Source organism: Cyanistes caeruleus, chromosome 1, assembly GCF_971803275.1.
Source record: "Cyanistes caeruleus chromosome 1, bCyaCae1.hap1.1, whole genome shotgun sequence".
Taxonomy (NCBI): Eukaryota; Metazoa; Chordata; class Aves; order Passeriformes; family Paridae; genus Cyanistes; species Cyanistes caeruleus.
Genome location: NC_141701.1, coordinates 45,064,204 through 45,089,772, shown reverse-complemented (window position 1 = coordinate 45,089,772; position 25,569 = coordinate 45,064,204). Strand labels below are relative to the sequence as shown.

General features: G+C 36.2%; 1 long non-coding RNA gene across 10 annotated transcripts in view; it reads left to right on the top strand.

The window, feature by feature from the left end:
- Positions 1-25,569, top strand: part of LOC111924908 (uncharacterized) — a 171,156-nt gene that overhangs the window by 73,638 nt on the left and 71,949 nt on the right. For 7 of the 10 annotated variants that reach the window (XR_015286943.1, XR_015286942.1, XR_015286940.1 and 4 more), the window contains one exon: positions 5,652-5,727. The exons of 2 other annotated variants lie outside the window; for them this stretch is intronic. This is a non-coding gene — a long non-coding RNA (uncharacterized LOC111924908). Of the gene's footprint in view, positions 1-5,651; positions 5,728-13,568; positions 13,879-25,569 lie in introns of all 10 variants that reach the window. One more of the 10 variants, XR_002861900.2, reaches the window with a different exon arrangement.

The following is a 25,569-nucleotide window of genomic DNA, read 5'->3' as shown; positions in this document are numbered from 1 at the left end:
AGGGGTAGGATCTGAGAAGCCCCTGAGCAGGCACCTTGCCACTATTACAAATGAACTGGAAGGAAGGAAACTGTGCATGTCTATCAACTCTTTCTGTAAATATAATAGCTGTTTTTCAGGGTCATTAACTGGACTATCCATTGTGATTATGTCTAGGAGCCAAAGGTATTTAGGGAGAGATGACAGTAAATATTTATGCCACCCTCATTCACATAGAATGCTTCTTCATATAGATTTAAAAGGTTTAAGTAATTAATTGCACTGTGCACCTTGTCCAGCTATTTGGGTAATGTTAATTCAGAAAATTTGTTAGTTAAGAACAATGAGCTGGGCATGTAAGTAATGCTAGTAATGTCAGTTGTCAAAGAACATTATAATGGTATTATGGGGAAAGCCAGAAGGCTCATAAAAAAGAAATGTATTCTTGCTGCAAATCTGAGGGACTTGAAATAAAAAATAAATCAAAACAGCTGTTTGATAAGGAATGTAATTTTTCTTTATGAATGATTTGGTCCAAAGAAATTAATTAGCTTAGTTAACCCACTTGCAACCCTAAAATGCTGAAATCATTCCAAAAGCCCCAAGTGTCTGTTAGCATAGGTGATCTTTAAAGCACACTGTGAGATTTTTGCCTTCAGACAGTGTCATGCCGCTTTGACAAGATTCTAAGGAAGGCACTGGCTCATAGCATGCTACATGTCCAAGTTAATATTTCAGCACCTGTTAGGTGAGTTTTCTATGGTATGCATTCCCCAGCAGTGTTTTCCACAGTGTGCATCCAGGAAAGATTATTTTCATCCAGTATTTCATTCTTTTCTCACTTTCACTATAGAGTTGCCAAAGAAATGCTGTTTCATTTAAAACCATCTCACAGTGGATTGCAGGGCCATTAGAGCAATCCCTGAAGAATCTCTTGGAACTCACATTGTCTGGGGGAAAACAGAGCCAGGAATAGGTTCCACTGTGGGGACCAGCTCCAAAGCATGGAGGAGCCTGTGATGAAGCTGTCAGCTTTCAGGAAAACATAGTCAGTAGGGAGCAAATCCCCATCTTTCCTCTGCAGCATAGGCTTCCAGAAGAGTGAAACTTTTCTGTGACTTGAGACCAGCAGTGAAATGCAAGCAGTAAATGAAAGAGAGGAGCTGAAGCATTGGTCAGAAGATGGCAATGCCATTCTCCAGTAATGGCTATCACAGTCCCAAAATTTGCAAGAAATATAGCTGCCTTCATAATAAAGCTGGTCTCAGGAAATGACACGAGCTCTTAAAGGCCACAGAGAATGTTAGGATGCACATCAGAATATACTAAATCAAGGGAAATGCAAGATACACTGACCTTGTTTATATGACTGTGACTTGCTTTTCACAATAACTGTAATCTACTACTTTTTTATCTCTTACAATATTCTTAAATCAGCTGGTGAGAGATGGGTTTTGTGGTTTTAGTGGTAAAGATTCAATCATGGCTTGGGACCAGAGACTGTCAGTAACCACAGCCACAGATGGGTTGCAACTATTAGTGGCCAGTGCCTGTTGAATTTAAATATACTGGTTAAGCTGAACAAAATAGGGGAAGTGGTATAACCTGAGTATGTGTAAGAGGAGAAAGAAATTGCCATCAGGTTCAAGGTTAATCTAGGAGAGGTTAAATGCTAGCCAGCCCAAGTTCCATCACCAGAATTCTTAAATGGGGAATTTGTATAGTAGTTGTTACAGAAATCAGTATTTTCTCATTAAGGTAGCATTTTTTGAAAATCATCCTAGAAACACATTTTGGTTTTTATTTATTTGTCCCTTGAAAACACTAATAGAAACTGTCCCAACCAAGAGGGTACTGTGAGGAATAAATATATAATAAATAAATTGCTTATATTTACTTCTCTTCCAACATATTTTGTACAGATGTAAACATTACATTAGTTCAGATGGATAAATATAAAAGGAAATTCGAGCAGAAAATATAATAATACTAGGAGAGAAGAAAGTCATGTCATGCAAAATATTTCTTTTGAGAAGTTTAATACTGTAAATCCTGTAAATAAAAAGACCTAGAATTTTGGAATAGGTTTTGAAAATGAAACACACAAGATTCTTCCACAATTTAGTAATCAAAGTAGTAATTTGAAATTAAATATATATCTGACTTCCAAATACAATAATGTTGGACATGCCATAATTGTTCAAATTTGTGCATACTACAAATTGACCCTTACCAAGTGCTTTAAAGACAACTTTAGGAACTTTCAATGGTCAGTACCATTCTTATAGGAAGCCCTCTTTTTTTATCCTAACCAGTCATGTCACCACTAGTGCTTAGAAGCTTTATGATTAATAAGAAACACTAAGGTAGTTATGGCAGTCTCCATTAGCTGGAAATGCAGCTGCTCATTGTCTTCTTGGTGATGCTCAGTCCTGTGCTGAACTGTCATCCTTGTGACAAAGATTTTGCAGATGAATTTTGTGTACGTGGAGGATTTACTTTTAAAATTTTAAAAAATGCTCTCTTTCCAGTTTCACTGGATGCTTCATTGCTTGTTTAGCAAACCCCTTTATGGAAAATGAATGCTGGAAGTGTTTCTCCTATGCTACAGCCGGTATATTTATCATGATCTTTCTTTCATTTTCTTTTTAAATAAGGCTTTTCAGTGAACCTCTCTGGGAATTTTTTCATGGCTGCTAGCATTTTTGTTTTCTGTTTTCAGAAACTGCCTAGTTACAATGCTGCTTATGAAAAGGATTAAATTCTGTAAACTAGAGGAAAAAGGGAAAATTTATAAATCTGATGTTAAAATAAGTTATACATCATGGACATGTATATGGGGAATATATAGATTTTACATATATAAAAATATACTAAATATTTCCTCTTCTTTTTGTATAACTTTACTCTTTTGATTTTTAATAGTTACAATTTCAACAATAATTATGGGTCCTCTCATGCTTCTTATGATGTGAGGAAAATACCATTGAGTTATCCCCAGCAATTCCTCTTCTGTTCCCTGACACATTGCAATTAATTTGATGTGTATTAAATTTTATGAGCTGTAGAGACAAGTCAATTCAATCCAGATCCACTAAAACATTTGGATGTCAGGTACAACAGGAAATCTGTTGCAGAGCATGGATTTGCATCCAGCTCAGTACTAGCTCTATTTGATTTGGAAGGAATGTGCCAATGATCTCTAGTTGGAAGCTTATGGCACAAATATATAAAGAACATGAAACAGACAAGGAAACTTAATCAATTTTGATTAAGCACAGAAATATTGGTCTGGTTATTTTAGGATGCTGTTCCTTAAAAAAAAAAAAAAGAAAAATTCCCACCTCATCCTCAACACTCCAACAAAGAAATCAATAAAGTAATTAGAAAAAAGTGAACTGTATTAAGGTTAAATAGAAGTTCAGCTCACTTATTTGAGAAATTGTCAATATTTTCTTATCAGAAAAATATAGATGCATGGGATTTACTGATTATATTGATTATATTAACAGACACCATCTGCTACACAATCCTGTTGCCTAGGGCTTTGTTTTCCAGTGATGATGCCTAGAGGAACAAAAAGAAATAACTGGTCAAAATATTTCTGAAAACCTTCATTAGTTTATAATCTACCTCAAAGTGGCATTCTTGCTTCTTTTACTGAAGCAATACTGTTAATCACATCAACTTTAATTGTTATTAGTTCGGAGAAATATCTTCATTGATATGTGATAGTATTTTACAGTCTCAGTGCCAATATCAGGTAGAGAATGATGAATTTCTAAATAATAAGAAGTGAAATTTATGAGAATGGGTATCAATTTATCTGTTACCGAACATCTTAGAAAAGAATTTACTCCTGATAATGTCTCAGGAGGGACAGATCAATTTAAGGTTAACTTTCTCTTGCAGAAGATGTTTAGCCTTTGATTTCCTTACAGTCTGCCTCAACAGACCTGAAACTGCTTTTTTTCCATTGAGGGGTCATCTTACCAACCAGTTCCTCTTTTTCTCCCCCTTGCATTTCTCTCTCTCTCACGTTTAGCCTGCTTTACAGTCATTTCAGCACTGAAATTTCTGGGGAAGGAAGGGAGATTTTAACTTGTCATGTCTGTATCCTGACTTCGCCTTGGTATTAGCTTCCCACACTTAAAAATTTCTTGAACGTTGAATGAAAAACCAGAATTAAAAAGCTAAATGGTTTAAGGAATTCAGATATTTGTCCATAACTTAGGCCACAGATAAGGCAAGTACATCAGTGGTTTTGTACATAATAAATGAAGTTTTTGTCTCTCATGTCTCAGGATTTTTGGTTCCATTTTGTTTGCAAAGCTGTTGATGCTTCTATTTTGTTGACCTGACTAATTTCAGCAAGTTAGAAAATATTCTTTTGCTCATCTCAGCTATGATCATAGTGCTAATGCTTGACTGTGGCACAACCAACACACTAAATATTATTGGCATGTTTTTGCATTTTTATTCTTCTATTTTTAATTTTTATTTGGGAAATAGTTTGCTCTGACACTTTGTGTTCTTTCCTTTTCTCCACTCATTATCAAACTTTCTGTGTAAGAGTTAGGATGTCTGAAAAAACAGTTTTTTCTTTCTTTTCCTGGCAAGACCCTAAATAATTTTGCTGTTACGGTAATACAAATACTATGGGATAACAAACCCCAACTATTCTGAATACACTAACAAAAAACCTAAGAAATTTTCCACTGTAAATAGATCAACTTTGATGCATTTCAATCAGCTTAGTCTTGCACTGATTGATTGCACTATAAACTGCAATATAAAACTGAGAAAAAATTCAGGGAAAATCAGTGTGTGGGGCAAGAAAAAGGAGCTACTATAGCTTGACCTTCTTTATTGTAACATAACTTGAAGGCAAAGAAAATAAGATGCACCGTTCATCCAGATTTTCGCTGGCATCCTCAGCTCATTAATACCTTAGTAGTGAAGAGATTGTTATGAGCCAGTTACTATGTTTTGTCAGTTAAGAAAAACAGCAGAAGTAAACAAATTAGAAAAATTCAATGCTGCTTCTCTGAATTCAAAACAAGATATTAAATTGAATGTGGGGAATCTTAAATTTGGTCATAATGTAGATAAACAAGGATAAGTAAATTGGTACAACATTTGCAAATATATGCAATATTTTAAAACATTTTCTTTTTAAAAACCAAATATTTGCTCTATTTAATCTGTTTATTTTTGCAGATGAAATAATTGCTCTACTCTCTGTCTTTATTAAACACTGGGTTTAAAAAAGAAGAGTTCATCCAAGTAAGAACTAAGCTTTGTCTATGCCACACCAAATTCTTTAAAAAGTAACAATGTCATTGTTATAATCTGGTGGTTTATGTTTTGATTTTCAGTACATAGTCAAGAATATTGATACAGTCTAGAAATAAGTGATTCTGGTGAAGTGTATTCCATAAATTTGAAAAAACATTTTGGAAGAAGACCTTATTCTCATTTTTATTTGATATTTTCCAAGACTTTTATTTCCCTCCTTCCCCCAAAGAAGAGCTACTGAGTATTGGTGGATTATTGAAGAGAACTTATACAATAGAGAAGTCACATTTTGAAGGTACCTGAAGGAATAACTGGTACCTTGAAAGGTCACTTTCAACTAAAAATAAAAATACATTTCATCTTCCTGTTTTCAGATCTTAAAACAGTATGTCCTGAGTTACCACATCAGTCAGAAGTGTACCTTCCTTTTTCTGTACTGGCATCTCTAAGGTAAGTACTGACTCATTTATGTGGGAAATGTGTCTGAGTTCCAAAGGACAATGAGACAGCTGAAGGAATTTAGAGATGTGTGTTCACTTGAGTAATACAGCAAAATACTGAAATAGAAACTGCATCTCTTGGGGCACATACGTCTTATGAAAAACAAATACATTAGGCTGTGCAGTCAGATTAATAAGTTTTCAGTTTCCTGGAATTGCCAAGACATGTCAAGCTGTTAATCATGTTCTGAAGATCATCTGCTGAGTCCAATACTTTATTTTAGTAGGAAGTGTCACTGCTGAGGGCTGAGTTTTGTGTTCCTTTCTCCAGCAAAACTTCCAGCAGAGGTTTTTGCTAAGCAAAGTTAACAGGTTATTATACAATAGTGCATATTCATATGGTTAATTCTTTTCTCTCTCTTCAGTCTTGACACAAAAGGATATTGGATGTTAGGGAGAAAGGAAGGTGTACAGCAAAAGAGAATAGGATGGCAGTGATGGTACAACATATTGTGTTAATGGGCAAGAGTTGATTTCTGTTTTGATAGCTTGATGTCATAACTTAGTAAGGTGTACCTTTCTTTCCACACTACACAGGCACTGAAAGGTGGAAAAACATTCTTTCATTTTCTGTGAAAGGCTAATTCCCTTCCCCGAAATTTTGTGAATCCTGAAATATTTCAAGTGCATTATGCGTGCCAAGCCTGAGAATGCATTGCAAAAAAAAGGCACTTTGACAAAGAGCTTTTATTATTGATTGAATCTATGAAGTTTTCTAGAAGATACTGGATGTGGATCTACATGTTTCCTGGCCTGATGACCAACATAAAATTTACTAAGATTCCTTGTTTAGCACAACATCAGTGTTCAATGTTCAAGTGGAAATTTCATCACCTGTTAAATTTGAGAAACTTCAAAGATGTTGGAAGGTGTGAAAGAAACCCCCAAACAGCCAAAAGGAGCATTGTCCCCTTTTTAGATTTCTCACCACTTTAATGATGACCTTGCTGGGGAATATCCCTCCACCATGATGAATTGAGTAACGTGGACATTGTCCGCCTCTGAGTGATCATGGCAATCCGGTATATTCAGTGCTAATTACAGCTGAGAGCAATCAACAGTCATCTGATTTTTCCAGCTGGCAGTAAAAGTTCTCATGCACCTATGAGGAATAGGAAGACTAGGAATTCAAAGCTGTGCAGTCAAGGTGCTTCCACTTTGTCCTAAAATGGTAGCCATGAGGTATCCCACAAAAAAGATGGTTTCTATATATATTTGAACTGTCAAGGGTGTATAGAAGGATGCCTTTTTTTGCCGCTATCTAGAGCAGAGATAAATTTGGACAAGTGTAGTAGAATTAGTAGGCAGAATTTAGATACGTGTAGCAGAAAAGGTGTGGCTGTTGTGTGCTTTATGTGTCTAGAGAGTACAAACGTGTGGAATGATATGTATGTTTATTGTGGAACCATCTTCTTCGATGTTCATAGTATGTTATACAAAAAGTATTGCTTTGTATGCAGAAATCACTTTGTGGCACAGCTTTTGGAATCTCTGTACATTTAATAAGGCTTGCTGTGAGAAAGAATCGCTTTGGCTCTCTGGGGGAGGGGAAAATAAATAATTAAAAGAGGCTGATTATATAGCTAATACTACATTATGCAAATATGCAACCCAGAGAGGTTTGACACACAATGCATTGATTTATATGCCATTTAAGGGCACCTTATCTTTCTGTTTCTTTATTTATAAGTTGGACTGTGTGTATGCATATCCAGAGAGAACTGAGGAGCTGCTACTCGCCTTCGTGTCTCAGGCTACAATTTGGAACTGGTTGAAATGGGGATCCAATTAGAGATGAGGGCTTAGTGTGCACGCATAAATACCATGAACTTCAGCCTAAGCTGTGAGCCCTTGGGCAACTTCAAGAAGAAGAAATGGATATTTCCTTCTTGGAAGTTTTTTTTGTTCTTTGGGTGATGGGTCAAGTGAAAGAATGTTCAACAAGGGTGATTTTACAATAGATTCCTGTTAAATTATGGTGGTGAGTCACCATTTCTATTTACAGAAAAAAGGGGTAAATAGAGGTACTTTTCAATGCAGACTCTCTCATAACAAAGATGTCTGGATTTAAAAGAGAAGGAAGTTCTTATTTAGAAGGACGTCAGAAAAGATGAACTAATATGAATTCTTAAGCCATGAGTCTGCATCAGTGTTTTTTTGAATACAACAAGATTGAAGCATATAAGTTCCACCACTGATTTTGGTTACACACCTCCTTATTTGCTAGGGATAAGCAGGGAGTCCCACAGAAGCCTAATTCTAGAAACACACTGAATTAATGAGTACTTCTAGTGGTAGCCCTGGAGGCTAGCAATGTATTTTTGATCTTGCCTTTGATTTGCTAAATTTTTAAAATGTAGTTTTCATCCTGGTTCACGCTAGTGTCAGTGCATGTGAGAACTAAATTAGCGTTTGTTCATCCAGTGTTGCTTCCACCAGATGGAAACAGTGACGTTCAGCCTGTCCTGGGGATATAGCTGTCAGAGAAACACTAAAGAGCCATCAGCTGGTGATGGCTTTTGGATATTACTGATGTGGATTAGAGTTGATTTATAAATTGGAGTCTTGTATTTTGTATCATTAATTTGTGAGAAGCTACTGTTGTTGTGGCTTTTGTTTAAACTATATTAATCTAAGTTGTTAATTATGCAAACTTTTTTATACGTATATTACCCTTCTGTATATATTCAGGGAAACATAAAACTGTAATACTAAAGTGAATTAATCATAAATCTAGCTCTGTAGCTTTAGGAAAGACAGCCTATCACCATATCTTCCCATTAGGAAAAGAGAACAGTTGAGATTTATCACACTGTCTTTCACAAGTGTAGATGTCATAGTACAGTGGACTGAGATGCCAGCAAAATGTAACTAGAGACTCTACTAGTATCTTAGCATATGTTTTGGAAATGCTTTTTCCTATCAAACATGGCCCATGAGCTGTTGTGAAACCACTGATGGGTTATCTATCAACCCAGCTACCATGATGAGTAAAAGCTCTGTGAAACAGTGACAAGTTACAAGACAGTTTCCTTAAAATTCAGCACCAGCAGATCATCTTTGAAGTGAACTTCCCTGCGTATTTTTTCTGATATTATTTGGCTGGGGAGAATTCTCTCTTTATCAAAGGTCTGTTACCCCAGAGCCAAGATGTTGATGGCTGATGAAAGTGCTGCAGTGCCTTGTTACATTCAGCAGCTTAAAAGCCAATAAAAACTAGTTTTTGTCTTGTTGCACTCTTTTCTTCCTTTCCTCCGGAGGTGTTTGCTATAGGCAAGGTAAGCTATTAAGTGCTTCTTTAATCTGAATCAGAAGATTTTTCACACAAGGTTTAATATTTTCTTTTTAAGTAGCCTGTTATCAATTGAAGGAAGGCTGAAGACTAGAGAGGCTTCATTTATCTTACCAATGACAAGAACTGAGAAAAAAAATTAGCAATTTCAGTGTACAGTTGATGAATGTTCTTCCTGTGATTAAAAGCATGTGGATAGCAGCTGTGGACACTATTCTTTAAGAGCAATGGCCATATACAGAACTCTAATTGAACTGTAAAGGCATAAGTGATCAATACAGGGTAAGAGTTGTTAAAATTAAGATTTCAAGTGAAAGCCAGGCTGCAAGAAATGTAACCCTTACATCTTATTTTGTAAGAAACCAACAGTCCTTGGATTTGGGTCATTTCATCACTGTCCTAGGAGATCCAGGGTCATCAGGTTTAAGCAATGGGCTTGGAAAGTTTTGTAAGTGGTTTGTTTAGTCACGATTTTGGAAAATACCTTTTTGTGCTTCTCTCTCTCCCTCTTTCATTAAAAACAATAAATGGTGTGGCAAGACACTGCAATCTCAGGATTACTTCCTCTATTTTTCAGAACTTACGTTGCACTGGACCACTGCATTACAAGAGCCTAGAAAGTCTTAGGAATCCCTATGGTAACCACATCAATGTCAGCTTTCTAACTTTCCAATTTGAACTCACTTCCCACACTTCCTTACTTCCAATCCTACCTTAAAGAGGACAGATGTATCTCTGTGACCTGCTTTGACAGACATTTAACTGTTCTCCTTTGTTGTTTTTTCGTGTGCCTTGCCATTCTTACCAAAGCTGAAGTCTCAATATCCCAGTAGAGCAGCTGGAGGCTGATAAGCTATTACAGCAAATGAATGCTGTCACAAAATTAAACTATAGTGCTGAGGTTTATGTGGAGGAATGTGTTTCTATTACTTGATAAGATGCAGATTCTTCCTTTGCAAGTTGTATTAACACCGTTTTCTCCTTGAAAAATACCTGTTCTCTTTCTCTGTTGCTTCTATCATGACGGATAAAACCACAAATTTCATTGTTTTCCCAAAGCAATCAGCTTTCAGATGTTTCAGTTACAGCCAAGAAGCTTTTATTCCACCAAGAGTCTAAAATAAAGATAAAAGGAAAAGTACTTTTTGAAAACTTATATGGTAAAGATATCATTAAATGAATTAAGAGGCTCTTAATTTTCCCTAATATTTAGACATTATCTGTCACAGCACAAGTTTCTTCTTTCTAAATTTCACTAACACCCTACCTCTCTCAGATAAGGCGTAAATTAGTCCTTCTTGCCTTATCTTGTATGTGTTCATGTCAATACACTGCTTTATTTTGTATAGTCTGTTAATAAAATGTGTCATTTATGCTCTACCAATGTTCCATTCAAACTCAAACCATGTGTCTTTTAATCTTTAGTGATTGCATGCTTAGCTGTAACTGACCATAGTAATTGGTAATACCAGAGTCTGATTCACTGGCTACCTCTCACTGTATTATTACCCAGAGCAAAAAAACCCAGATAAAATCTACTCATCAATTTGGAGCCATATTTAAATTATGGCAGGGATCTCACTCTCTTGTACAGGGGCCTTTTCAGTCATTCTGTGCTCGGTAGCGTAGTTTTTGCATTCTAATTTTAGGCATTAACCCACATAGTTGAGAAGAGAGGAATTTCTTTTTCAGCTCCTATGCAGTGTGTATTTTTTCCCCAAAAACTTCCTGTTGTAGTTATTATCAGTGGAGCTGAACCAGTTGGGAAGGAGGGGGTGGAAGTGTTGGTGTAGAGCTGATGGTGGCCTGGGTGTTTGCTGCGCACTGCCGATGAACTGCTGGTGCTTTGAATGCACGCTGTCCACTCCTGTTAACATCATTTAGGCACCGTGTGGTGGTGACAATGCCAGAGGTCATCAGTGCCAGGTTGACCCTGAGTGCTGTGTTTCTCTAATTGCAACAGAGGCCGTTTTGGCTCTGTAGCAGATAGGGAAAGACAGGCCTGTGCATACTGTGGCCTCCTGATTGCAGGTTTTCCAGCTCTCTGAAAGCTTGGGGCTTGAGGATAACATGATTTTTCCCTTTTAGAAAATCTGCTCATAATGTTTGAGTTTGCAGGCTTATTCTTATTGGTTTTTTTATTTCAGGGAAATATGAACCATCTGTTATAAGTTATTCAAATAATATATATTGGTTTATGCAGAAGTGCCTGGATCACTGAATAAACATTATAAAGTAAATTAATGCCCACTGTTCCTACTTTTGTTGATTTAAAAGTTTCTACAAGAATTGATATAATTTAACCTGAAATGAAATGGAATTGTGACAGGAAGGAAGGTTACATTTCTGAATGTCACTTATTCAGGTGCTCTAGCTGTAAATGAAATCTTCTACCAGTTATAACCCTTCAAAACAAGAACTTGCTATATATAAGTGCACAAGCAAAAGAAAACACACCTGTGAGTTGTCTTGTCTTACTCTTTTCAAGTACTTACATTTATAAATGTAAACTCCAGCAAAACAGGGCCTCACATGACTTTGTGCAAATCCAAATGCCTGTGAAGCAATGACTTCCTTAAAATTAATTTGGTTTGTTTTGCAGTATATTAACACCCTTTAGTTTCAAAGACACTCAAAGTTCAATTAATTTGATGAATATTAGGTATAGACTGAATTTTATTTAAAATATTTCCAAATATAGGTAAAGAAAATTTAAATAACCCTTTGTTTAAATGGGTTATTTAACCCTTTGTTGAGAATTGTTTGGTAAAATATTGAAGGATGCATGAATGTCCTTTGCATATTGGTAAAATTAAAACCCTGCCATGAGACCAGGGTCTGAAGAAGCAAACTGTACTTAAAGCCAGTTCACTGTAAGCTCCCTATCACACTTAAAAGCAAGCTAAAAAAGGAAGCAAAACAAACCAAACCAAATCCAACCAAACTCTTCTATTATGATTCAATGGGATATGGAATTGTTGTGTTATGTGAGACTTACGATTTCACCGGTTTTGTTCAAATGTAGAGACAAGGAAGAATATTATTGTCTGTGTAGTGGGCTTAGATGTGACCCTGTAGCTCTCTTTGAGAGAGAAGTTTGATGTTGGAAGGCATCAAATTGCTGTTCCACAGAAGCAGCTGGGAAGTATCAGCTGAAAAAGAGCTCTAAATACCTCTCACTTCATTCTATTGTGGTTGTTATATTGGGAAATATCTTGAAGATATTGAATTTGGACATAAAAAGCAATAAAAGTTTGCTAAATTTGTCATTTTACAGTGTCCTAAAAACCCAGGTGTCCAGCAGCCCAGGGGATGACATGAGCACAATAGTGACCCAATTTCATCCATTTTTTCCCAGGGAGATAATGGAAAGGATAAGAAATTGAGTCTGAATAGGCTAGAAATAATGAAATGACACATACAGATTTGAAAAAGTATAGTGAACTATATGTGGTCACATTTCAAACAAAGATATGGTCACAAGCTTCTCATTTATGCTTAAATTTATATACAAATGCTAAGCAAAATACACAGCTGAGTGATGTAAACTGTGATATAGCTTATTTTTCCTTTAGGAAATGTAAGGACACAGGTGTTTTCTCTGTGCTCCAGCAATATAAATGTTTGGTAGTATAACAGACAATTCCTGACTTGTATGTAGGAAGAATGGAGGAAAAAAGCATGAACAAAATTATTAACTTTTTTTAAAACTCAAAAAAGGCTCAGTGGGAGTTCAGGTCTGCTCTTATTTTAGCATATCTGATTAACCTATTTATAATGATAATAAAGATGATAATAACACCACCACATTATTACTATTATTACTATTATTACTATTATTACTATTATTACTATTATTACTATTATTACTATTATTACTATTATTACTAAACAACAACAACAACAATAACAATAACAACAACAACAACAACAACAACAACAATAATAATAATAACAATAATAATAATAATAATAAAAATTCCTTTGAAGTTCAATGACAGATATCTGATCCTAAGAACAATGGCTTTTGTATTCATTATAGCCCTTTTCCTGGAGCTATTCAATGTTCCTATGCCCCTGCACCCCATCTCCCTCCAAAATTCCTTTAGTCTGTGAAGGCTTCCTTATAGTATACCTTCCTGCCTGAGGAACAGCACTCTTGGGAAGAGCAAGATTTGACTTCCAGAACTGATGAAAGATATAGAAGAAAAATGTCATCTTCGAGAAGACACAGGCTGGATTGATGACTGGGCTTCCTAACAAAGTTGATCCCAGAGGCATAAAACTGCAGGTGCTTAAGGAGAAGCTTGAGTTATACTTGATGAATCTTGCATTAAATTTTGGGCTGATCAAAAAATGGAAAAGGAGCTGTGTTTTGGTTGTTGTTTTTCCCTTCTCCACCCACAGAGACATTTTCAGACAATGTGAATTACTACTTGTTTCTACCAGAGCAGCTGAGACCTCTGAAATGACCATTTTTCTCTTTCGTATTTTGCCAGTGACAAAATCTAGTATTTGGACACATGGTGAGTTCCCTGCAGGAAAGCCACTGAGCAGAACACATACAACTCAAGTGGAAGATTGCTGTGCTCCAGTTTTCTGTCACCTCTACACATTGGATGCAGGATTCCCTCTGTGTGTACCACAGGCACCTTCCAACCCCACTTCACACTCTTTTCATCCACCTTCTGGCTACCGCAGAAATGCATGAAACCTGTATCCAAAAATCATGCCATTGTGATGACTTCTGGATTCCAAGATAAGCACATACAACTTTCCTGAACTTGGTACCTTTTGGTTATTTTCAAGGTAAAGATCATACAGATATATATCCTAGAGGAATTATTTTCCAAGCACAATCACAGTTTAGGCCACCTCTAAAATTTCTGCTGTGCTTTTAAGTAACACAGTAGGGTGCAGTTTGTAGCCAGAGAAGGGCTGATTTTTTTGCTTCAAGTAGGAGAAATACCAAAAGCCCATATGGTAGATGTCCATCATGCTTTTTAAGGGTTTTTAAACTCTTAAAACATTAAAATAAACATTAAAATAAAGTTGTTTATTTATCTATACCTATTAAAAGATACAGACTATTTTAAGATTAAATAATGCCATTTAAGGTTTTTTAGGTCTTGTTACTTAAAATAGGAAAAATAGGGACTTTTATCTAAAAAAGGGGAAAAATATCCTCAAAAAATTCAGAAGCTCTTTATTCATTACTTGTCTAGACTGAAATTTTCATCCATATATATGTATTTAAACATATCTATAAATGCTATGAGAGTAAACAATAAGAAGATTGTACATCTGGATCGACAATTATATCAGCAACAAACAGTTGTGCCACATTCCTTGTAATATGCCCTGGCAAGCATAAGATGTGCTAGGAATTCAAGATAAGGCCCCAGATTTCATCAGGACACCAATTACTGTGTATGAGTTATGGAGCACTTCTATTGTTTTCATCTGAAATATTTTTTCTAGTGAGTTTAGCACACATGAAAGACATGAGAATGACAGCTCCAGAGAATGAAGGTTTCTGTTTATCTCTAACAGGCAAAAAAGCAGACAACTGCGGAGTGAGTTTCCTCAGTACAGTTCTGGGAGCAAACTTCTAGGACTGGGAGCACAGTAACGCATTTTGACCTTTATTCAAAACCTAAAGAAACCATGCAGACACTGTCAGTCCAAATAATCACAAATGCTAAACATGCATGCAAATCTAGCTATGTGTATTATGTGTATTCACATCTGTTTTGACTAATTTTTTTAATAAAAATAATGAACCCTCATAGAACAGTTATGTAGAACTAAAAACAATTTTATCCTCTTTTTTTTATTTTTTTGTTTTGTTTTGTTTTGTTTTGTACTACCATGTTTCCATGTTCACAGGCTTTGACCTCTCCATTTACACTGCTACAGCAATATCCATTATTGGCAAAAGAAGTTTTCTTTTTTGTAGATGCTTTCAGAAGCAGCAGCCTCCACACCAACTCCAGAAACACTGCAGCTGAAATGCAACCACTGGACTGTAACAATGATACAACAAAGCAACAGGAACTGGGCAATAGCTCTATTGTCATTAAAAGCCCACACCATGGCCTAATAGTCTTTCTAGCTGTTTTGGTAACAAAATAACAGGAAGTCAGTTCAATAAACCAGGCTGGTGTTTTGGGGGTTTTATTCTGGGTGTATTTTTTTTCTGCTGTTGTTGTTGTTTTTTAGCGTTTTATTTCTTTATTTTTTATTTCTTCTTTTTTTTTTTTTTTTTTTTTTTTTTCTTGGAATTTTAATTTACATCAGTAGCAGACACAGAGTACTTGTGACCAGATCACCCTCTGGTCTCAGTTCCATCACATTTAGGCACATGTCTGACTGAACAAATGAATAGTCATCTATTTATGTGTAGGCACTGTCTTAGTGGAATCCAGTCTTTCAGACAAAACACTCACCCTTCTTTATACCTAATTCAAGGTTTTAATAGAGTGCCAGCATCCAGGATGCAAGCTATTGTTCTCTAGAAACCCTTGGATAAATTATGAGACATGAATGCCTCTCAGTGAGATTTTGCAAACAAGAAGAAAAAAATAAAGGCCATCATTGGCTGTATGTTTTCAGCAAAATATGCTCCAGGGTATACTGACATTTGTCAATTAACAATTAATCACCCTGGAACACTATGTGTGGACAAAGAAGGATTACAGCATTCCCACAGTATAGCTGTTGGAGAAAACTTTAATTATCTATATTATTCTAAATTATCAGAGATGTGAAAGGAAGGGCTTATCCTGCTTCTCTTCAAAATAAGTGCTTTAAGATGACTCACATTTTCCTCCTAAACTTTCTAGAAAGACACTCCAGCCCCCTTTCATCATCCTATTTTGTAATCAACAGCTTTGTGTTTTGTATATAGGATTCAGGCATCTTGGGACAGTATTGCTGTAAATCTTGATGGATGACAGAACATCAAATGAATTGTTCTAAATATTAAGTGTCTGTTTTCTGGCACTGCTGAAGAAATTTAGCAGGCATATAAAATGAGATGGCAAAGTCTAAGTAATATGATAGTAATAAATGAAATCTGAGGGTTAAGTAAATAATAGCCACACTTAGTTTTGTTGCTGAACTTTGGTTTCCCAGACCAAGAAAGAGAAGTGGACAACAGACAGAGAGAAATATTTCCAGCATGGCAGTGTGTTGTCTCACATCACACTGGATTAGTTTCTTTCTTCTCTGGGGTTTAGAATTTATGATTCAGAAGGGTTTTGCAGTCCTATATTTTTCTTTTCCTTTCATTCTTTCTTTAAAGAAAACAAAGACTATTTTAATTTTAGATAAATTACTTATAAATAAGCCTCAAATAAGCCACAGCTCTTTATTGTAGGCTGTTGCATAAAATTGGACTGAATATTTTGACCACTTAGGGCTCATACTAATTTTCAGTTGCCAAGACTTTTTAAAATTAAACTCTGCATGTGCTTTAGTGTAATATTTGGCAGGGATCTTCTGGTGTTCTGGATGTGATTTAGATGTACAGGTTTAAAAACTGAGATGATGTGTGTGCTAGTGTAGATAAATGTATCTTTAGCTTTGAGTACTTAAGTCGTCGATCTATTTTCAAGTCTCGTGCCTAAGACTAAGGTTATATTTATGTGGAATAAACAATAACTTTGTTAGAATGGGGGTTTGTGTCACAAGAATGCATGTAGCCTACACCAGCCATAAAATGATACATCATTTGCTTCAAATTAATGTATTTAGTGTTTTCTCTGAAATGTTTATGACATATCTTGCCTTGGGGCTTTTGCTTCTGCTTTCCCACTCACTTGGTAAGTTCCTCTGCTCAGAGCCCACCTTCTGTCAAACCCATTATTTGGGAATGTCACTGGAATACTGACATAAGAGGGAGGTGGGAAGCTGACATATGAGGCTCCATGTACAGCAAGTCTCTGTTGCTTCTCTGTGATAGGAACCCGAGACAGAAACAATAGAAACTCTCTCTTTTGAATAGGATAGAATCAGTTCATGTGAAAGGGATTAACCACTAATTCCAGACTTGTGACAATATATTTTGTTGTACCCACAATTCTACACAAAGATTTGGGGTTGATTCACAGCACATTTATAACTCTCTCAAGCTCTGTGGATTCCCGTGACTTTGTCTTATTTCAGATTTGATCTCTGTTCTTTAATCTGTTACACCAGTTTTACATTAATGAATCAAACCCTAATTCTGAAATGATATCTGCCATCTTTTCATTCTACTGTACATCACCTGGCAGCTGCATGTGTAGTTGCCATGTAATTTACACTTTGCAGGTGTCGGTAACTCCATGTCAGAAAACAGAAAGATGCATGGATGTATTTGGTAATTGCTGTGTTACTAACAGGGTAATTGCACACTGATTCCTCTCTACAAATTACATGGTAGTCACACTCAGAATTATCATTAAAGACGTCTTCAATAGTTGCCAGTAAATAATTGCTTTTTAATTACAATATAATTACATGCTTATTACTGTCTGGTAGAATAAAGCATTACTTGATTTTGTATACTTTGTGCCATTGTCACAGCAGCCAAAGGTCCGTGGATGTCATTCACATGAGCACTGTCAGTGGCAACACACCAAAATTTTTGAAAGTGTGTTTATCTGAGAACAGGAAAGGGCTGTGTCTAAAGGGGTGATACTACTCTTTGAGGAATCAGTTTATACTGTTATCAAAGTACCTCCCAGTTAAGGTTAAGTCTGCCATGGTTTTCAAATGTTGTTGTGACCCCTCTGTTTTAAATTGACAGGAATGGTGTCCATGGGTGCCCAAAGCTCCAAATAATTGTGTGTCACTTTCCCACTGACAGTGGTGAACTCTCACCCATTAATTTACTCTAAGCTACCCTAAAATAGACTGGCTACGAATTTGAGAACCAAAGTAGTATAAAGTTCATAAGCAGTGGGGAGCAGCAGAATATTCAAAAGATAGATCTGTTTTAAGGGAGGTTCACTCAAATGAATCCAGGAAATTTAACAGAATCTGTATATGTGCCATACCAGTAGCAAGACTACTCCAGATCTCATGAAGAAACAAGACTTTCAAGTTACGCTAAATTTTCTAAACTTTCTCAGCCCGGGGTACTTTCCTCTCTGAGCCTGGCCTAGATGAGCTACAAGCTTTTAGCTACAGCATCCCCTTACAAAGAATCACAGACTTGCTGAGGTATAGGTAAGAATGATTAAGTATTTTACTGTAAGATTTTAGAGTCTGGTTTATTGCAAATACAATAAGAAAATTACATGAGGTTCAATTAATCATCAGGATTTGGATAGCCTGAGTCTGCAGAGTGTTAATCACATTTTAAATAAATAGGCAGCATTTTCAGCCACTTAGAGCATGCTGTGCTGTTCAACATCCTTTACAAATGAATGAAATTCTTCCTGTAATTCTGTATAGGACAAACTAAGCAAAACCAGGCACTGAAAAAGCTCAGTCTCTGTTTTGACTTCTAAGGTGTAAAAAGCCTTTCTGTTTGCTAGCTTTTCATCCTCCCTAGTGTAACTTTCAGGCAGTGCTTATTCTTACACATTGCCGCTTTCAATAATGTTCTGATTCACAGATAATGGGGAAAATATTTTATATTTCAAGTTTCAACCTGAATCTGATCTTCCATACAGGCAGAAATGAACTGATTAAATGTAATGGAGACGTAAAAGTTTCAGCTAATCATGGATATTGAAATGAGATAAATAATTTCAGTTAACCTTCAGCTACATTTTCATAAAATCCTACCAGTATTCCACTTTACCAACATCTTCATCTTCAAGAATAGTTTATATCTTGCTCACAAATTATCTTATCAATAGGTAAAGTTGAAATGCAAAGAGCTGTCAACAGCTACAGTGAACTGAATCACTAAAACCATTACAATTTTCACGTACTCCTTTGATTTCAGTTCATTTAAATCTATTTTTAAGGATTGGCAAAATAACAGTAGGCTAAAATAATAAATTTCTTTGTTCTTAACTAATAATACATTTTTCTTTTTAGGTCAGAATTTACAAAAGGATTTAGCATGCATGATATGTTGGCAGTCTTAATTTTCAGGGACTTCCTTTTTAATCTAAAGTATTGCACTTTAGTTTTGAAACTGAATTGCTGGGGTGGAGAACAAACTGCAGACCACTCAGTGGTATTGCAAATAATTCAAAGGGAAATGCAGTGTTTGAAAGCAGTGTCATTTGCTAAAGGACATTTTCTGGCAGACAGAAACATGGACAGAACTACTGTCTCAGATGAATTCTGCAGCACAAAAAAGTCTCGTCTGTACTGGGATTTAGAAATTAATGACCTTCTAGTGAAATAGTATATTAAGATTTGAGTGTTTAACAGAACAAGGAACTGCTGGACTTGCGAGTATTCTCAGAAGCCAATATCAAGTGGGCAAAACAATGCTTTCTTCATCGACTTTGGGAGGCCTAGCATAATTTCCCTGGAGTGTATGCTATCTATATACTGAAAGTTTTCACTTTTTCCCTTTCTAGTGCTGAAAACCTGCTTTGATAATTTTCCTGTGACCCATCCCCTCCATAAACCAAAATAAATATGCATCATGGTTTCTATAAGCTTAGAGGGGTTAGCAGGAGATTCTGACTACTGGTAGGGAGAGAAGAATAGTCACAGGAGCCCCCCAGTTCAGCATTACACCTCCACTTAGAGGCTACATGATCATACACACCACATTCTTTGAACTAACTTTTTCACCTTCAAAGCTTTTTGCTGAAGCAGCAATATTCTGTCAAGAGCACTGAAGCAGAGGAGTGTTATATAGAGTGGAGAGAAGCAGTAGCTGATCTGGAAAAAGGACCATTTCGACTTGATGCATTCATCCCCAAAAAAATCAAGGAAGACTTTCATCCACCATACTCTTGATTCATGCATGCTCCATTACTGGAATAATTGAACCTGGAGTAGTTCCACTAATCAAAAAAACATAAAATCAAAATACAGGAGGAAATCAAAGAAGATGGAAAAATCTGATGAGTTAGGGAAAAAGGATATGAAGCAGATGTGGGTTCACAGCCTGTTTCTGTCTTACATTTCAGTGATTTGAATAAATTATATAAGGTTTCAGTATTTTAGCAGGCCAGGTACAAAACAGGAATAGCAATCCTTCCTCTGTTTCCCTTTTCCACTGTGTCTGTTTAGCCTGTCAGTCGTCTGACACATGGGCTCACCTCAGTGTCTGTTTACAGCATTCCAGTTTTGATGGGGGTGTCTGCCTGACACTTGTAATTGATGGTACTAACACAAATCAGAAGCCTTTTGCATGGACCTTTCCTGTGTGGCTGGGATTTACAAGTGATTATACATGGCAAACACAGTGTGTTACCCCCTCGCTCCCTCTCCACATAACCTTTGTTTCCTCTTTCTGTTCATTTGCTGAACCATCTTACCATGCACTTTAAAGCCTCCTTTTTTAACTGTATTTTGATTTAATCCCTTTGTGCCTCTGAACATGACTATAAGCTCAGGGTTTCCTGAACTTTTTATGCATGTAGAACTGATGTTTTACAGGTACCCTTATATAAGCATAATATTTTATAAGCTTTCCTAAAGCCTCATTAAATGAAAAAAAAAAAAAAAAAGAGCAACATATAATTAAGCTAGTGTCATGTATAGAGTGGGTTTGGGCTTTTCTATTAAGAATAATAGAGAATATTGTTTATTTAACAGTGACTGTGTGCTGTGTCTGTGCATGGTTTGGACAGAAAGGCTCAGAAGGAAGGAATATTCTGAAGAAAGTTGGAGTTATCTGAAAAATACTGAAGTAGTGCTGCTTGTACCTGTTTTATTTGTCATTTTATGAGAGGAAGTTGAAAATGCAGCTGGAGATGAAGAGTAGCAGGAAAAAGAGAGGGGTATGAGTAAAGCTAAAAAGGTGGAAAAGTCTGAAAAAATGTATGAGAAGCAGCTAGTTTGGTAGCTGGTATTGTCTGAGTAATGGGAGACAAGAGAATAGATGGGAAAAGCTGGAGGTGAGGATGAGTGGTTTTATTTTTAATTGGATGAGGAATCCAGGAGTAAGGTGCCAGCAAGGGACACTCAGGCAGTCATTTACTTTCAGCATTTCCTTCCATCTTTTTCAAACACTACCTATCTTGACCAGTTATTCAGAATTCCTTTTACAGGCATTGTCACAAAGACACACATGGTCAGTTGTCTATAAATTGAGGCGTGTCATGATATTTTGCTCTAACTGTGGATTTGGACACTACAGAGGAAAAAGACATGTTGCATGCACACACTGTACAGAAAAATCTGGAAAAAAACAACTATAAGCTGACTAACAAAGAGTTTTACATCCTATCCAGAAAGACAAAATGATTTCAGGCTGACATAATTATTTTATTTTTATTATAACATGTTTCTGAGCTGTGTTGTGACTAATCATTTGAAAAGTTAACATTTGTATTTGAATGAGTGGACATGGGTAGGCATGAGAAAGAATACACTCTCTACTAGCAAATCATTTTTATATTAGTCAAAGCAAAAGCTTCACAGCAAATGTATGTAAATCACTAACTTTCAGGGCACCGAGGGGAATGTACTTCATGCTATAACTTAAATACTAATGAAATCAAGTGAAAATGATAGTCATTAGTCAGCTGTGCCTTGATAGGGTTCCCTGTGGACTGATACAAATTCACCATTAGAAATGGATTCTCTCACAGTCCACAGTGAGCATTTAATCCCTCTGTAAAGCAGATTTAAATTTGATGTTTAATATGTCGGTTTTTCATTTCAGGTCTCTTATGTTTCCATATTTGCAGCTTGTGTTTAATCTTTTTTAAGTCACTCTAAGTTTTTTATCTGCATTCTCTTGGTTTTATGTGCATATTATTGGCCTATGTGAATCATACAGCCACAGGTATTAATGATAATCAGTGAAAGTGAACTAATTAGCACACAGCTCAATATAATGATGTCTCTTACAAGCCAAATGACCCACTTTGGTTTCAGTTCATAAAAGGGAAGTGTTTTAGGGGTAGCATCTTGAAAAGCCTCCAAGAAAAGAGCAGCCATGAACATTTTTCATCTCTTTCCATATAGAAAAATAATTTAAAATTCTTTTTGCAGCACCTGATTCTGATAGATTATTTGAAAATAAATAAACAGAGCCTCACATGTCCATGTATACAGATACACACACCAGAAACCTTAGCTGAGATCATTTGAGATGAATAAGTGAGATTCTTTCCAACATTCTTGCAGGTCAAGTCCTGCTGCCTGGAGCTGGGAGTATGTTCTGCCCACTCTAATTTTGTGCTAATGCTTACTCCTCATTCCCTCACATTTTGTCAGATTTGCATAGGAAACACCAGTGGACCAGCATCAAGCCTTGATTTGAATAGTATCTTTCTGAGAGAAACCTCACACTTAAAGGAGAAGAAACCTTTCTCTGCATAGGAAAAAAAAACATATGAGAATGTAAAATTTGTAATATTTTTCAGTATTATTGTATTATCTCCAGGGTTTCTTGACTTACTACCACATCTAATAACTTTTAGTATTACAGCATTGCCAGACTATGAAAGAGACAAAGCACAGTATCTCATGTGCACTCTGCTCTTTTAAAGTTGGAAGGGAAATCTCTAGGAGTAATGAGCATTACTCTGGGCTGTGTGTTTTGCAACATTATAAATTATAAATCATAATGCTATGGAAAACCAAACCAGAGAACGAGGTCAAGCAGAGATTACTAATTGTCTAGATTCCTAATAGTCTGCATGTTCCCTGCTAGTCAGCACTTTCCAGTAGAAAAATCAGACTTGGCTATACCATTCCCAACAGGCAGTGTGGACACGACTGCACAAGATATGGTTTTCCAAACTTTCAGGGTAACTTCAAGCCCTAAAATGGCCTTCCATATTCTCATTTTATCCATCATGTGCCTTTCTTCCATGATCCCCCCTGCCTTTCCATTACATGAAACTGAACCTGTTCCTAGTTCATTTAAAACAGATGTACATTTATTTTCAATCAGTCTTTATACAAATCTTCCAAATTCTTAAAAACTTATAACAAACCCTCTTGGTACTGGATTTGAAGGAAACCATGATGGTGTTGATGGTGAAGACACCTTTTTGGCAGACAGATGTACAATAGTTGTCTGCTTCTCTCATGAGCACACAGACCTGACCTGACCCTGCCTTGCAGGCAGGTGTTGAAGTGCTGCTCTCCTGTTCCTCTGTGATGATGTCCAGTCTCTGGTGATGATACAAGAAAGTTGGTGGAACTTACTTTTTTCCTAGAAAGCAAAATTTTGCCTCCTCTCTGGTTTGCATTTTCAGTCTGGTTATAAGTCAAAAGTATTATTGGTTTAATCAAGCTCTGGTCAGTAGTTCCCCAATCCTGCTTTACATTACATTTTACATGTAAAATTTGCATTTTACATACAGTTTGAAATGACAATACTAAATTATGCTGATTCCTACATCTGTATCATAGCAAGATAAATAATTGGAAAACACCTCCATACAAAAGTCTTTCAATTGGTGGGTCTGAACTTCCCCATCACTGGAAAAACAGACAGCTTCTGTGTAAATCTTTTCTTTTAGATATTTTGGATTGAATTTCAAAAAAGTTTGCCTTTCAATCTAGCAGATATGTTGTGCAAAGTTATAAACTTTTGACTTTTTCCTCTTGCTACTAAAAACCTGAGCTAAGAACAGAACACAATTTGCATGTAAACTCCAATCAGAGTTCACAGGCAAAGAGAACACAAAGCAGGCAGAGTTTTCAGCACTACTCTGATTCATACGAAAGTGGATAAAAAGCTGTGGGCTTGACATGTGACTCCACCTTCCCATCCCAACGTTACCATTGTGGCTGTGCTATGCAGTCTGTCATCTCTCTTCCTCAGGGCTCCATCTCCACAGTGTTTTTTTCCCACTCTTATCTTTCACAGTGGTCTGGCCTCTCCCCTGAGGAGTGCTGGTAGGTGGGAAAACATAGGGTGAGGGAGAGCAGTGAACACTTTCAAAAACATGATGAATGTGCCACTTATGTTCAGTTTACAATTTAACAATGTTGAGGCTAAGTATGCCATTTTATGACATATTTTGTTTTCACAGTTGCTAAGCAGGGGGTGAAGTGAAATTAGTAACCTACTCTCTAAATCCAAAAAAAAAAAAAATAAAAAAAGCAAACCTAAAATTTTTTTTTTTGATGTAACTGCCCTTTGTAATAAGTTTGGAACTGCTGTCTAATAATTCATGCTGGCCTGACATTAGTTTGTTTTCTGGATGAATGTGTTGGTCTAATTCCAGAGGCATCTGTCTGCAAAAATACACAGAAAGGAGAAGATTGTATTAAACTTAGCCACTGCTTAGCAAATACTTGAGGGGGGAATCATTAGGTCAGATTCTGGTTCAGGGTTGTGAATCTTCTGGACTTAAAAGACTGGTTTGACTGCTCAGGCTCGAAGCCCAGGAACAAACTGTAGGAACTAATGACAACTAAGCACTAAGGAGTGCCAACAACAATTCTTTCTTCAGACAAACATATCAGGTTTTGAAGTGTCCAATTCCTGCTCTTTGGCTATGTGAAGAATTTAGTTTAGGGATTTAGGGAACCTGAAACCAGCAGAGGAGAAAGCTGTTTGTTTTAGGGTTTTTTTGGTGGTTTTTTTAATTTTGTTTTGGTTTTTTTGGTAAAAGAAAAAAAATAAAAAATACCTATTGATCTATTAAAACTCCAAGGCACTTGGAAAAAAAAAAAAATAAAGAAAAGCTTTGTTGTTACCAATGACATATATGCATTTTGTTTCAAGAGGGCTTCCAAATGGAAGAAATGCAGGTTTCTGAACTTACTTCAACCTATAGATAACTATGCCTCTTGATACTTGATACTTTGATGCAGGGAACTTTAAAATGTCATCATTTTGAACATTATAGAATAACAACATAGATCAAAATGTACTACTTTTTTAACAACTAAGACTTCAGGTTTGATGCAACTACTTTTCTTCAAATATTTCATACTTTTTAAAGCAAGCCCTGATGGTCAAAAATTCCAGTAAAATGGAAAAATAAAAAGAAATGGAATCATAGAACAGGCTAATTTTCCAAGGCCAGGTATAAGACCTAGAGTAGATTGTGACTTTTCTTTTATGCCTAGCTTATCTACAGTGATGAAAATATCAGTCCACAGCACCAGTTACTTTTCACAGCATCTCCCATGTATTTAAATCTCTCATTTATTTAAAGCCATAGTGTCCAGAATGGGTCCTTCATGGAGAGTTGGTCTCCCAGCCTCACACACCTCAGATAAACTGGAGCAGCAGTAAAAGAGACTGACATGAAGCTACAGAAACCACATGGACACTTGGAAAGAAGTGCTGAAGCTGAGGTTTTCTGAAAAGAAGTTTATGGCCTCTAGAAGATCTCTTCCAATAAATTTTAAGTGACAAGGTACAAGGGCTATGTCTTTGGCCTTTTTCACAGCTAG